This window comes from Bos grunniens, chromosome 19 (genome assembly GCF_055505025.1).
Source record: "Bos grunniens cultivar Pamir isolate PY7600 chromosome 19, Bosgru_T2T1.0, whole genome shotgun sequence".
Classification (NCBI taxonomy): Eukaryota; Metazoa; Chordata; class Mammalia; order Artiodactyla; family Bovidae; genus Bos; species Bos grunniens.
This window is the reverse complement of record NC_141183.1, coordinates 21,066,024-21,078,303: the sequence shown is the minus strand read 5'-3', so window position 1 is coordinate 21,078,303 and position 12,280 is coordinate 21,066,024. Positions and strand designations below refer to the sequence as shown.

At 40.2% G+C, this 12,280-nt stretch overlaps 1 protein-coding gene across 12 annotated transcripts in view; it reads right to left on the bottom strand.

The window, feature by feature from the left end:
* The window catches only part of LOC147351586 (signal transducer and activator of transcription 5B), a 76,471-nt gene that overhangs the window by 27,970 nt on the left and 36,221 nt on the right, over nucleotides 1–12,280 (bottom strand). The window contains exon 1 of one of the 12 annotated variants that reach the window (XM_086357647.1): nucleotides 10,660–10,759. The exons of 10 other annotated variants lie outside the window; for them this stretch is intronic. The gene's annotated coding sequence lies outside the window, so the exon portion shown is untranslated. Of the gene's footprint in view, nucleotides 1–10,659; nucleotides 10,760–12,280 lie in introns of those variants that run through there. One more of the 12 variants, XM_086357656.1, reaches the window with a different exon arrangement.

The following is a 12,280-nucleotide window of genomic DNA, read 5'->3' as shown; positions in this document are numbered from 1 at the left end:
GGGGTGGCTGCCAGTTACCTATTTTAGATTTGTGCTATGCTATAGAACATTTGCGCAGTGTACAACTTTAATTAGGGCTTCTGAGCATTAAGGCTGGGATCACTGTGAGATCACCCAAGACATCAAATTCCAGCCATGAAATTTGATGAAATTTTTCAAATTCTCATTACAAAGAGAAAGACTTGGATAAAACAGTTCTCTCCAGAAGGAATCCCGTAGCAAAATCAAACATCTGGAAGACATTTCATTGTACAATATAATTTCTATTCAAATGATTCATCATACCCCAAGATTTTGGAAAATTAGAACAGATACCAAGGCATATTTTTTGGACAAAAGGTAAAGGGATGGATGTCATGGTTGAAGGTGCTTAGGCAAGAATGATACAGGAATAAAGAAAATAATTCAGTACTTTTAATCTCTCTTAGTGGTAAGGAACTGGAAAGAAGCAGGACCTCATCATAGCTCTCTTAATGAATATGTGGATAATGCCAACAGATACAAAAATGATCTTGCATCCTGCGTTCATTAACTGAATTGACCCTAGAGACAAAATAAGGAAAACTGTGGGAAAATGTTTATCTTCAAAAATACTCCTCAGTCTACCCAAATAAAATAGCAGTCTGCTAACTCTCTATCCTCTCAGTTCACTTTCTTTTTCTTGGTATCATTTATCACTTCCTGATGCTTTTGAACTGTGATGTTGGAGAAGACTCTTTGAGAGTCCCTTGGACTGCAAGGAGATCCAACCAGTCCATTCTAAAGGAGATCAGTCCTGGGTGTTCTTTGGAAGGAATGATGCTGAAGCTGAAAACTCCAGTACTTTGGCCACCTCATGCGAAGAGTTGACTCATTGGAAAAGACTCTGATGCTGGGAGGGATTGGGGGCAGGAGGAAAAGGGGACGACAGAGGATGAGATGGCTGGATGGCATCACAGACTCGGACATGAGTTTGAGTGAACTCTGGGAGTTGGTGATGGACAGGGAGGCCTGGCATGCTGCGATTCATGGGGTCGCAGAGTCAGACATGACTGAGTGATTGAACTGAACTGAACTGACATTTATTACATATTTGTTTAATGACTTCCCACTAGGGAGAAAGCACCATGAACACAGTGACTTTGTTTTGTCTTATGCTCTTTCTCTTGGGCCTAGAATTGTGCCTGGCAAATAAGCATTGAGAAAATTTTTTGTTGTTACATAAATAAATGTATATACAGAATTTGGTTAAATCTATCAGCTCTTTCCAAAGTCATTATGGAACGAGATATCAGTATGAAATACCAAGTCAAGAAAATGATATACTTTGCGTGAGTCTATATTAATAATGGTCTGCTGCTGCTAAGTCACTTCAGTCATGTCTGACTCTGTGCGACCCCATAGACGGCAGCCCACCAGGCTCCCCCGTCCCTGGGATTCTCCAGGCAAGAACACTGGAGTGGGTTATCTGTCCCTTAACCACATATGGCACCGTTTGTAATTTTCTCTTTTAGATTTTATTAATTTTTGTCTGTTTTCCCCACTGAATAAGAACAGTAAGTGAGTGAGTACCCACTATGGTGGCATGCCATGTAAGTAAAAAGTAGTAAGCATTTGTTCAGTAAATAAATACATACCAAATATTTAGTAAATATGTCACAAGTTCTGCTGCCTGAGCATAATTCCAGGAGTCTATTACTGTTTTAAGAAAGAAATACTATGCTGATATGCCACATAGGCAGGAATATTATATAAATGTCACACCACTTTGTTAAGCTTTGTACTAGTTCTTGGTTTTTATACAAGAGTACAATGCTGAGCTCTTAGAAGTTTTCAGAATATTTTTTACGGTTCTAAATATGAACATGCCACAACAGTTCCTTTCTAAAATGCCATCTGAAGGATAACAGCTGATAAACATAAGGTGGTAACCTCTTTATTTTGATAAATACAATATACGTTAATTTCACTACAAAAAAAATGCTTTGATAGAGCTGGAAAGTACATTTTGCCTACCACTGGCCAAAAATGTAAAATAAAAACACTAAGCAGTACAAATCATCTTTATTTTATTTTTAAACTAAGTTATTTACACATGGAATATGAGATGACCTACTGAGATTATCATGTAACAATTTAAAATATGCAGTTTAGAAAAAAAAATGACTTCTCCCTACCAACTGTATTAATAAAACCTAGACTCTAAGTGGTGCTTTTCTTCATGCACATCAAAACTTCATACATGTCCTACACACATTATTAGGCTAAGCCTACACCCGGCGTCAGCTGACTCCCTGTCCTTTCTGACTAGTGCTCATGCAGCCACAGAACGCTACCCCACACGCTCAGTATAGTGTGTGTGTGTACCACACACAGTGACGCCACCCCACACGCTCAGTATAGTGTGTGTGTATCACACATAGTGACGCCACCCCACACACAGAAACTGCATGTCTGTCCTCGATACATGCTCTCTTCTGCTTATTTACGGGCAGCTCCTTCAATGCGTGATGTTCTGACAAGGGAAGTGGTTTGTATCTCTGGTAAATCATCAGCTCTGAAGACTGGGAAATGGATATACAATCTTATTTTTAGCCAAAGATGAGAACTATTTGAACTCTGCGAGTTGCATTCTTATTGCTCATAAGCATTCCAAACAACCCCAAACCACCTTGGATGTAGAATCCTGTGCTTTCTGAAAGCATAAAGTATCTACGTGGACCCCATATATCTGGATATATCCTAGGAGTCCCAAAGACAGCAGACCCACAGGCACTTGAAAAAAAGGGTTTCAAAGTCTAATAGCTCATAATGTTATAGACTTAATGAAAACTGAAGCAAAGACTGTCTGTTTACATAAATTAAACGATATGAGTGGGTGGGATTTAAGGATAATTTTGTCCCGGTAAGAAATATCTTTTTATGAGATGCTTTCCCTTTGAGAAGTAAAACAAAGCTTTGAGGAAAAAAAAAAATCACTCTCTCTGAAGACTTCTAAAATATTGTGGCTAAAGTCATGCTATAGCCAACTGTAGGGGAAGAGAAGCAGATGGCAGGACCACAGAAAGTTCCCCAAGCATACCTGCCACTTGCAAGAATGAATTCTAGCTTGGGATGAGAGTGGGAGTTTCAAATGAGCACAGGGGGGAATTCCCTGGTGGTCCAGCGGCTGGGAGCCCGTGCTCCCAATGCAGGGGGCCCAGGTTCCACCCCTGGTCAAGGAACTAGATTCCACACGCCACAACTGAGGCTCCTGCATGCCACAGTGGAGACTGAGGATCTTGTGGGCTGCAACCAAGACTCGGCCTAGTCAAATAAATACATATTTTTAAAAACGTGTACAGGGATTTGGTCTGCCGGATTCACGTGTATAATTCAAGTATTCTGTAAGTCTTCTCCACCCCATCACAACCACTGCTCCATTCCATTCCAGGGCCAAACTCTCTACAATGGAGTTCAAGTTCTAGAGATAATGGCAAGCTCACCTAAACAAAGTTCTACAAAAGATTTAATAACCTCTTAAACCTCTCTGGGCCTCAGTTTCCTTACTTGTAAAATAATGTCTCTCGGGGGTTGTTGTAAAAATGAGTTAACATGGGCAAATGCTTAAAACAGTGCCTGGCTCATAGCAAATGCTCAATCTTATTCTGACTTTGCAACCTTAAACTGACAAAACGGTGTCCTTCTCCCCACCTCCAATTTTAACTCACTTCAAATAAGTACCTTCTGAAAGTCAATCCTCCCACAAAGAGCTCTTGCTGTCTTTCTCCTTAACCAATATCCTGCCCATATATTTTACCCCCCTGTTAAAAGCCCATCTCTTAATCAATTTCACTGGCACCAGGACTTTCATGGATGAGAACTGATGGAGGCTGGTGGAAAGGCACTGGGAGGACTGTTCCCTCACCTCTGAACAAAGGAATTAAGAATTGTGAAGGGCAGTGCAGTGACAGCAAGGCTGTCATAAGTACACTAGACTCCAAAAAGGAATATCCATTCAGATGTGTTTGCTTGGCAGCCGGAGCAAAGCTTTCTCCTATTCCTTCCAAAGAAGGACTCCTACTAATTAAAAGTGTGAATTATCAGCAACAAATATCTTGATTCCGCTGATAAATAAACGTGAGAAATAAGAATGAAAACTGAATTAAAATAACATTTTATTAGTGTTGTTATCCACCATCCAGATTTATCATTTAATGTCATTTACTGAACACTTGCTGCATTGTTTTACAGCAATGAGGGCTTTTATGAGTCTACTCATACAACCCTCACAAAAACCCTAGGAGGTAGCCCTATTATTGTTCCTACTTTATAGATGAAGAAATTGAGGTTTAGCAAATTAAACAATATTGTAAAATGGTGTAATAACTTTGGAAAACCATCTGGAGGTTCTTCAAAAGGTTAAATGTGGAGTTACTATATGACCCAGCAGTTTTACTCCTAGGTATATGCCTAAGAGAAATGAAAACATATGTCTACAAAAACTTGCACACAAATGTTCATAGCAGCATTATACATAATAGCCAAAAGGCAGAAACAATCCAAATGTCCATCAGTACATGAGTGGACAATAAGGATATGAATGGTGAAATAAAGCAGATAAAATGGAATATTATTCAACAGTAAAAAGGCATGAAGTACTGAAACATGCTATAATATGGATAAACCTTGAAAACATGATGCTAAGTAAAAGAAGCCAGATATAAAGGGCCACATATTGTGCATTCCATTTAAAGAAAATGTCAGAAATAAGCAAACCCATAGAAACAAAGCAGACAGGTGGTTGCCAAGGGCTAGGGGGATGGGCAGTGGCTTTAATGGGTATGGGTTTCTTTTGCGGGTGAAATACTTGCCCCATGTCCCACTCTGCTGAGGAGTACCGTCTGGGCGGGGGCTGGGCAGCCTGGCCCCAGCCTGTACTCTACCTCTGCACCATGCTGACTGTCCCAGGACTTGTGGTCGCAGTCTGTCATATTGTGTTTTGGATTTTTCTGCATGTTTGTTATATTTCATAACTTAAAGGAAGAAAATGAGTAAGAAATTAGAATCAGAAACCTAATATTGCAGGGCTCTGATCTGCGCAAAGGCTTGGGCTACTTGGCAGATGAAACAGAAGATGTATAAACACTGCTTCTGATCTGAAAAAGAATGTGATCTGGCAAGGAGTTAGGATTCAAAACTGTTAATCATATCAGCACCACTTAATGACTGAGGGACTTTGGATGGAATATAAACAGCAAGTTCTCTGTTGTTTTTTCCTGCTTTACTGTCAAAACATATATTCAGTGGCAGTGATTACCTAGTAGTAGGAACTTGGAGGGACAGAAAACTATGAAATTGTGGCAATGAAGGATTAAGACTTTGCTCATACTAAAATTGGCCTAACATCAAGTAAGAAGGTTAGTGTAAAACTATCCCATCTAGAAGCAGGTCAACACTGGAGCCATCTGCTCTTTAAAAAAATTTTTTTCTAAACACTACTTTATAAGCCATCGGAAAGGCAATTCTCTAATAAAATCAGATTATTAAACAGATGGGAAGAGAACAGAACGAATAAAAGTATTTGGCTCACAAAGAAACAAACAAGGAAAAATTTGCCAGGCAATACAGAGATGATAAAATTCTGGGAAGACAATCAGTCTTAAATCTTTACGTCACAGTGAAATCACAACATATTACTTTGGGGAGAGAGGAGGAGGTGGGGGGAGAAGGGCTCCCTTGTGCCACACTGGCCCACAGCTTGAATGGGTGCGTGTTATCATTATTTCTGTGTTGCAATCTATTAAGCAACTTGGACAGCCCACTTGGGAAGAAGCTACATCAATAATATTTTTCAGGTAACTAAAAACATTTACTATAGCCCCCAAACAATGACCGTCTGCATTACAGAAAAGTCAGAAATGATCTGAGGCTGCTATGTAGCCCTATGTCAGCCTCAGAATTTCAAATGTAGGCTTTTAAATTTATTTATTAAAAAAAAAATTTATTTATTTGGCTGCACTGGGTCTTCGTTGTGGCATGTGGAATCTAGCTCCCTGACCAGGGATCAAACCCAGGCCCCATGCACTGGGAGCAGAGAGGTTTTAAATACTGTACCACCAGGGAAGTCCCTCGAATGAGGGTTTATATCTGTACCCATTTTATATTGTTAACTGAGACCAACTCACCTTAGACCGTCTTTTGAAAAGGTCAAATCCTTTAGTTCAGGACATACAAATTCCTCAGCTACTTCAATATACTGAGTTTCTGTACCATTGAATTATAATCCGTTCCCTTCTGTTCTGAAGTTTTAAAAGTCAGCTTATTAATAAATCTACACGTTCCTAATATTTTCTGCATTAAAGTTCACAGACTCCCTCTTACCACTGAAAATTACCACTTGGGGACTACCTTGGTGGCCCAGTGGCTAAGACTCCGCACTCTCAATGGAGCGGGCCCAGGTTCAACCCCTGGTCAGGGAATCAGATCCCACATACTGCAACTAAGAGTTTGAATGCCACAACTAAAAAGCTTCTGCATACCACAACTAAAAATCCCGCATGCCACAACTAAGACATGGTGCAGCCAAATAAGAGAAAAAATAAAATAAAAAATTTTCCACTTAGCAAAATTTGCTTTGAAGAACACTCAGCATGAGGTCAACTCCTAAGGGCAATAGTTAGACAGTAGGATACACAACAGTGAGAAATTAAGAAGTAATCTAAATGTCCCAAATAAGAGACTGGTTATTAAACTATATTAATCTGATGGAATACTGTGCAACAATTTAAGTGAAATATAAAGGCTATGTTAAAATATAAGGCTGTAGACACATTTTCTAGAAGTAAAGGATACTAAATGAAAAGTGTACACATGTTTGCCAGAGGACACATACCAGAGGAAGGTCACAGAGAACTATAAACAGCTGTTACATTTAGGTGAAGAAGTTTTGGTACAATTTTTTGTAACTTTTTTTATTTATTAAATTTTGTTCAAAATGTAAAACCTGAAATATAAGTTTAATAATTATGGGCAATTGGCACTGCTCCCTATCCCAGAGGAATTAAATATAAAGGGATGTGCAAAAGACATAGGTAGAAATACTTCCCATCATGACAGTTCCAGGTTATGGCAGTTTCTTACAAGTAAAGTAGTCTTGAGATTTAAGGAGGGCATGAGATATTTATACATTTAAAAAAAAAGGAAATACAATTCTATTACTTTCAATATATAGCAACAATGTGTTTTCAAGCAATAGTTCAAGACTATTAGTAGATAAGATTAATTTGTAATTTTAACATCTATTTTATTTAAATCCTTTAAAATACCTTGCACTCAACTGCTCATACTATTCTTTTAATAAACCCTAGAAGAAACAAAAGTGTGTTTATGTGGGGAGTATATAAAAAAGGATTAACAAAATTTTGGTAGGTTTTGAACTTATTTAACTTATATGCAGAGTACATCATGAAAAATGCTGGACTGGATGAAGCACAAACTGGAATCAAGATTGCCAGGAGAAATATGAATAACCTCAGATATGCAGATGACACCACACTTACGGCAGAAAGCTAAGAACTAAAGAGCCTCTTGATGAAAGTGAAAGAGGAGAGTGAAAAAGTTGGCTTAAAACTCAACATTCAGAAAACTAAGATCATGGCATCCAGTCCCATCACTTCATGGCAAATAGATGGGGAAACAGTGGAAACAGTGACAGACTTTATTTCTTTGGGCTCCAAAATCACTGCAGATGGTGACTGCAGCCATGAAATTAAAAGACACTTGTTCCTTGGAAGAAAAGTTATGATCAACCTAGACAGCATATTAAAAACCAGAGACATTACTTTGCCAATGAAGGTCCATCAGGTCAAAGCTATGGTTTTCCCAGTAGTCATGTATGGATGTGAGGGACTATAAAGAAAGCTGAGCACCAAAGAATTGATGCTTTTGAACTGTGGTGTTAGAGAAGACTCTTGAAAGTCCCTTGGACTGCATGGAGATCCAATCAGTCAACCCTAAAGGAAACCAATCCTGAATATTCATTGGAAGGACTATGCTGAAGCTGAAACTCCAATACTTTGGCCATCTGATGTGAAAAACTGACTCATTGCAAAAGACCCTGATGCTGGGAAAGATTGAAGGCAGGAGCAGAAAGGGACAACAGAGAATGAGATGGTTAGATGGTATCACCGACTCAATGGACATGAGTTTGCGTAAACTCCGGGAGTTGGTGATGGACAGGGAGGCCTGGCGTGCTGCAGTCCATGGGGTCACAAAGAGTCGGATAGAACTGAGCAACTGAACTGAACTGATGAATCTATGGAAATTCATTATACACTAAATTTTGTGAGTGTTTGAAAATCTTCATACCAAATTGTTTAGAATACCAAAATAAAAAAAAGTAAACTAGAACTTAGACCAGGTTGAAGATTATTGATCTCAGAAGGAGTAGAGCTAGAATGTAAAAAGTTTTCTTGTGACTTGTGAGAAAAAAAAAAGCAAAGAAAAAAGAGGGTATTTGAGAAAGTCCTATTTCAAGGTAAGAAATAATACATACTCAGATTCATGTTTAGCTCTTATTCATCTTTGACATGACTAAGCAATGGTCACTGCAAACTTGTGCCAACAGTAAATGGAATGAAATACATAGAAAACCACTGTCAGCAGTGCAAGAATTCCTTTTTAAAAACTCTATTTCCCTTACCCCTGGCAACATACCTGGACACAACTGCCTTAGGTGAAGGCCCTTGACAGTTTCAGGGTAACAATTCAAGGCCTCCGGAAGCAAACAGTTACCTGATCAGCTTCCAGAAAGCCTTAGTCACCAGTTCCTAACTTTACTCCTAGTCAAAGGCCAACAGAGCTGGGGGAAATCGTCCTCTTTTGTTGATATCAACTTAGTTTGTGCCAGAACCTATACCTAAAGCCAAAACAAGGTTTGCACTCCCTTTTGGATTCTTCCCTATCTCTGGAAGGTTGAACAGATGAGGCCAGCTTCCAAGAACAGGAAAGAAGCACTGCAGGGCCACCTTGCTAAGGACAGACCAGCCGTCAGTCTCATGAGGTTACTCTCTGCACCTTTTTTGTACACCGACACTGATGCTCACTCAACAGTCTTTACTATTAACAGTAAATCTTGGAAAGAGACCAATAATACATTGGGAAAGCATGCCTATAAACTGAACTCAAATTAAATGCAGAAGAATATGGTATCCTGCCCCCTTTTCAGGTAGCTATGTTCTCTGCACTCACCAATAATTATAATCAACTTCATTTCTGTACTTGACGATAAATCCTTTCAGAAAACAAAATTTTAAAAATGAACCTAAATATGTTTGGGTTAAAATGATGGAAGACTAAAATCTTTTAAGAAAGAGATGTTTCATCAGCTAGTTCCTTTGCCTGCTTATACTAAGCTGCTTTGGTTGTGTCCGACTCTGTGCAGTCCTGTGGTCCACAGCCCACTGGGCTCCTCTATCCTTGGAATCCTCCAGGCAAGAATACTGGAGTGGGTTGCTGTGCCCTCCTCCAGGGGTCTTCCCAACCCAGTGATTGAACCCAAGTCTCTTACTTTTACCTGCACTGGCAAACAGGTTCTTTACCACTAATGCCACCTGGAAAGCCCTTGGCCTGCTCACTGGATGATATGCCAATTTGGAAGCCCAACTGAAGCTTCCTGAAGAAAATGCAAATGTGTGGGGTATAATACTCAGTGTGTCTAAGTAAAACAACTCCTGCAGAAACAGTGGATCCAACAGTGGGCAGCAGATATGGTAAGAAGTTAATTCTAATTCTGAGATGAAATTACATTTATTATTATTTTTGAATTTTTTTTTCAACTTTTCATTTTACATTGGAGCCTAACCCTTGGATTACAAGGAGATCCAACCAGTCCATTCTGAAGGAGATCAGCCCTGGGATTTCTTTGGAAGGAATGATGCTAAAACTGAAACTCCAGTACGTTGGCCACCTCATGCGAAGAGTTGACTCACTGGAAAAGACTCTGATGCTGGAGGGATTGGGGGCAAGAGGAGAAGGGGACGACAGAAGATGAGATGGCTGGATGGCATCACTGACTCGATGGACATGAGTCTGAGTGAACTCCAGGAGTTGGTGATGGACAGGGACGTCTGGCGTGCTGCGATTCATGGGGTTGCAAAGAGTCGGACACGACTGAGCGACTGATCTGAACTGAACTGACAGTCAATTAACAGTGTTGTGATACTTTCAGGTGGACAGTAAAAGGACTCAGCCATACATACACATGTATCCCATTTTCTCCCAAACTCCCCTCCCATCCAGGCTGTCACAAAACATTGAGCAGAGTTCCATGTGCTATACAGTAGGTCCTTGCTGGTTATCCATTTTAAATGTAGCAGTTTGTATATGGAAATGACATTAAACTAAGAGCTCATGTTTTGAAAAATAAAAATGGCCTCTCAGGAAAAAACAGGTGATCCAGTATAAGAAATAATACTAATACCAAGACATTCAACATTAAGATGAATTAAAACTGAACACAAAGCAAGTGTCCATAGCATAAACACTGGGACTTGGCAATAAAATACAATTATCTTTGCTAAAACAAACTACTTTTTCTGGAAACAGATACTATCTACTGGCATGTCTACACACAGCTCAGCTCCCTGAACCTGAGTACTTGCTCCTACAACACACACAGCTGCACCGAGAGATGCCCACCTCTTAACTAACAGCTTACACGACAAGCCAGCAGCCAGGATAGCGGCAGAACCCTTCTGTGTATATGTTCTTTCACAGGCTGCACTGTTACAGGAAGAAGCAAAGAGCAGCGATTTCCTTCCAAAAGGTCAGCTGCCTCAGACAGACCAAACAGAAAGCAGTTAATTCTTGCCAACTTCCCCTCCTGCTTCTGTAGCTAGTACGCAACAGCATTCGGTTTCCAGTAAAGCTCCAGAGAAAAACAAAGCAAATGCGAGACCTAGAACCTATGTAATGCGGTGTCTCACTTGACTAAGTTAAAGACAATAAGATCACATGGAGCCACACTCTAAACAGCAGTGGGACTCAAGAACTACCAGATTTAATGTGGACTTCAATACGAGGTTTGGAACCATCCTAGGCTTTATATCAATACTAATGCTCCAGAAGTCTCCACCTAAAAATAAAGTGGCATTTTGTCTATAATAAATGTGGCCACATAGAAGGCCCCTAGTTGACTGATTTAAAAATAAATCTTTAGCTTTCCTCTTCTCTAACTAAAGTCCAACCAGCTATCCAACATGCTAAGGCACTGGCCAGGTTCAGTGCTGACAATCAGCAAATGCACATATACAAGGGAGATACATTTCCTTAGACAAAACATGGTGAAAAGACTGTACAACTAGTAACAAAAGGGGGAAGAAGATAGAAAATATGATCTTAAATCTTTGTTAGGTAGCAACCCTTAATAGTTGTGGAACAATATTAAAGACCCCTTACCCCCAAAGAAACAATATCGCATTCTCACATAGACTTCAAGAGAGCATCTAGGCATTTAACCTTCCCAGAGGCAAAAAAATTAAATCTTTTTAGTTTAAAAGTGAAGAAGAGGGAAGGAAAAAGGAAGACTTTTAAGTTTTCTGAACCAGATCAATTCCTGGCTTAGCTATCTATATCCAGCTTACAAGAAACTGTGACGGGCCCTTGGGAAGGGTTCCTGCCAGTGTGTCACAGGCTGCTTGGGAAGGGCTCCTGCCAGCATGTCACAGGCTCCTTGGGAAGGACCCCTACCAGCATGTCACAGGCTCCTTGGGAAGGGCTCCTGCCAACATGTCACAGGCTCCTTGGGAAGGGCTCCTGCCAGCATGTCACAGGCTCCTTGGGAAGGACCCCTACCAGCATGTCACAGGCTCCTTGGGAAGGGCTCCTGCCAGTGTGTCACAGGCTCCTTGGGAAGGACCCCTACCAGCATGTCACAGCTCCGTGTGGCGTCCAACTCAAGTAGTCTCAGGTGGTGGCAGCAGCACAGACACAGGCTTCTTGTGAGACAAGCTTTCATAAAGATTCTAGGCTTTGATGATGGAGGGTACGTAACCCCACTCTGAGAATACCTCCTTTGAAATGACAGTTTGGAGTTCAAGGAGAAACTTATTCGGTTGTTATATATGCTGAATTAACTATTGCTACCCACACCAGAAACTATTTCATGTTGGAAACAGCACAAACTATTAAGTTTTCAAGACTTTTACATTTAATCACCAAATCTTAAATAACAAAGGAATTAGCACTGGAAAGGAAAAAATAGGGAGTACTTGGAGAAGGAAATGGCAACCCACTCCAGTGTTCTTGCTTGGAGAATCCC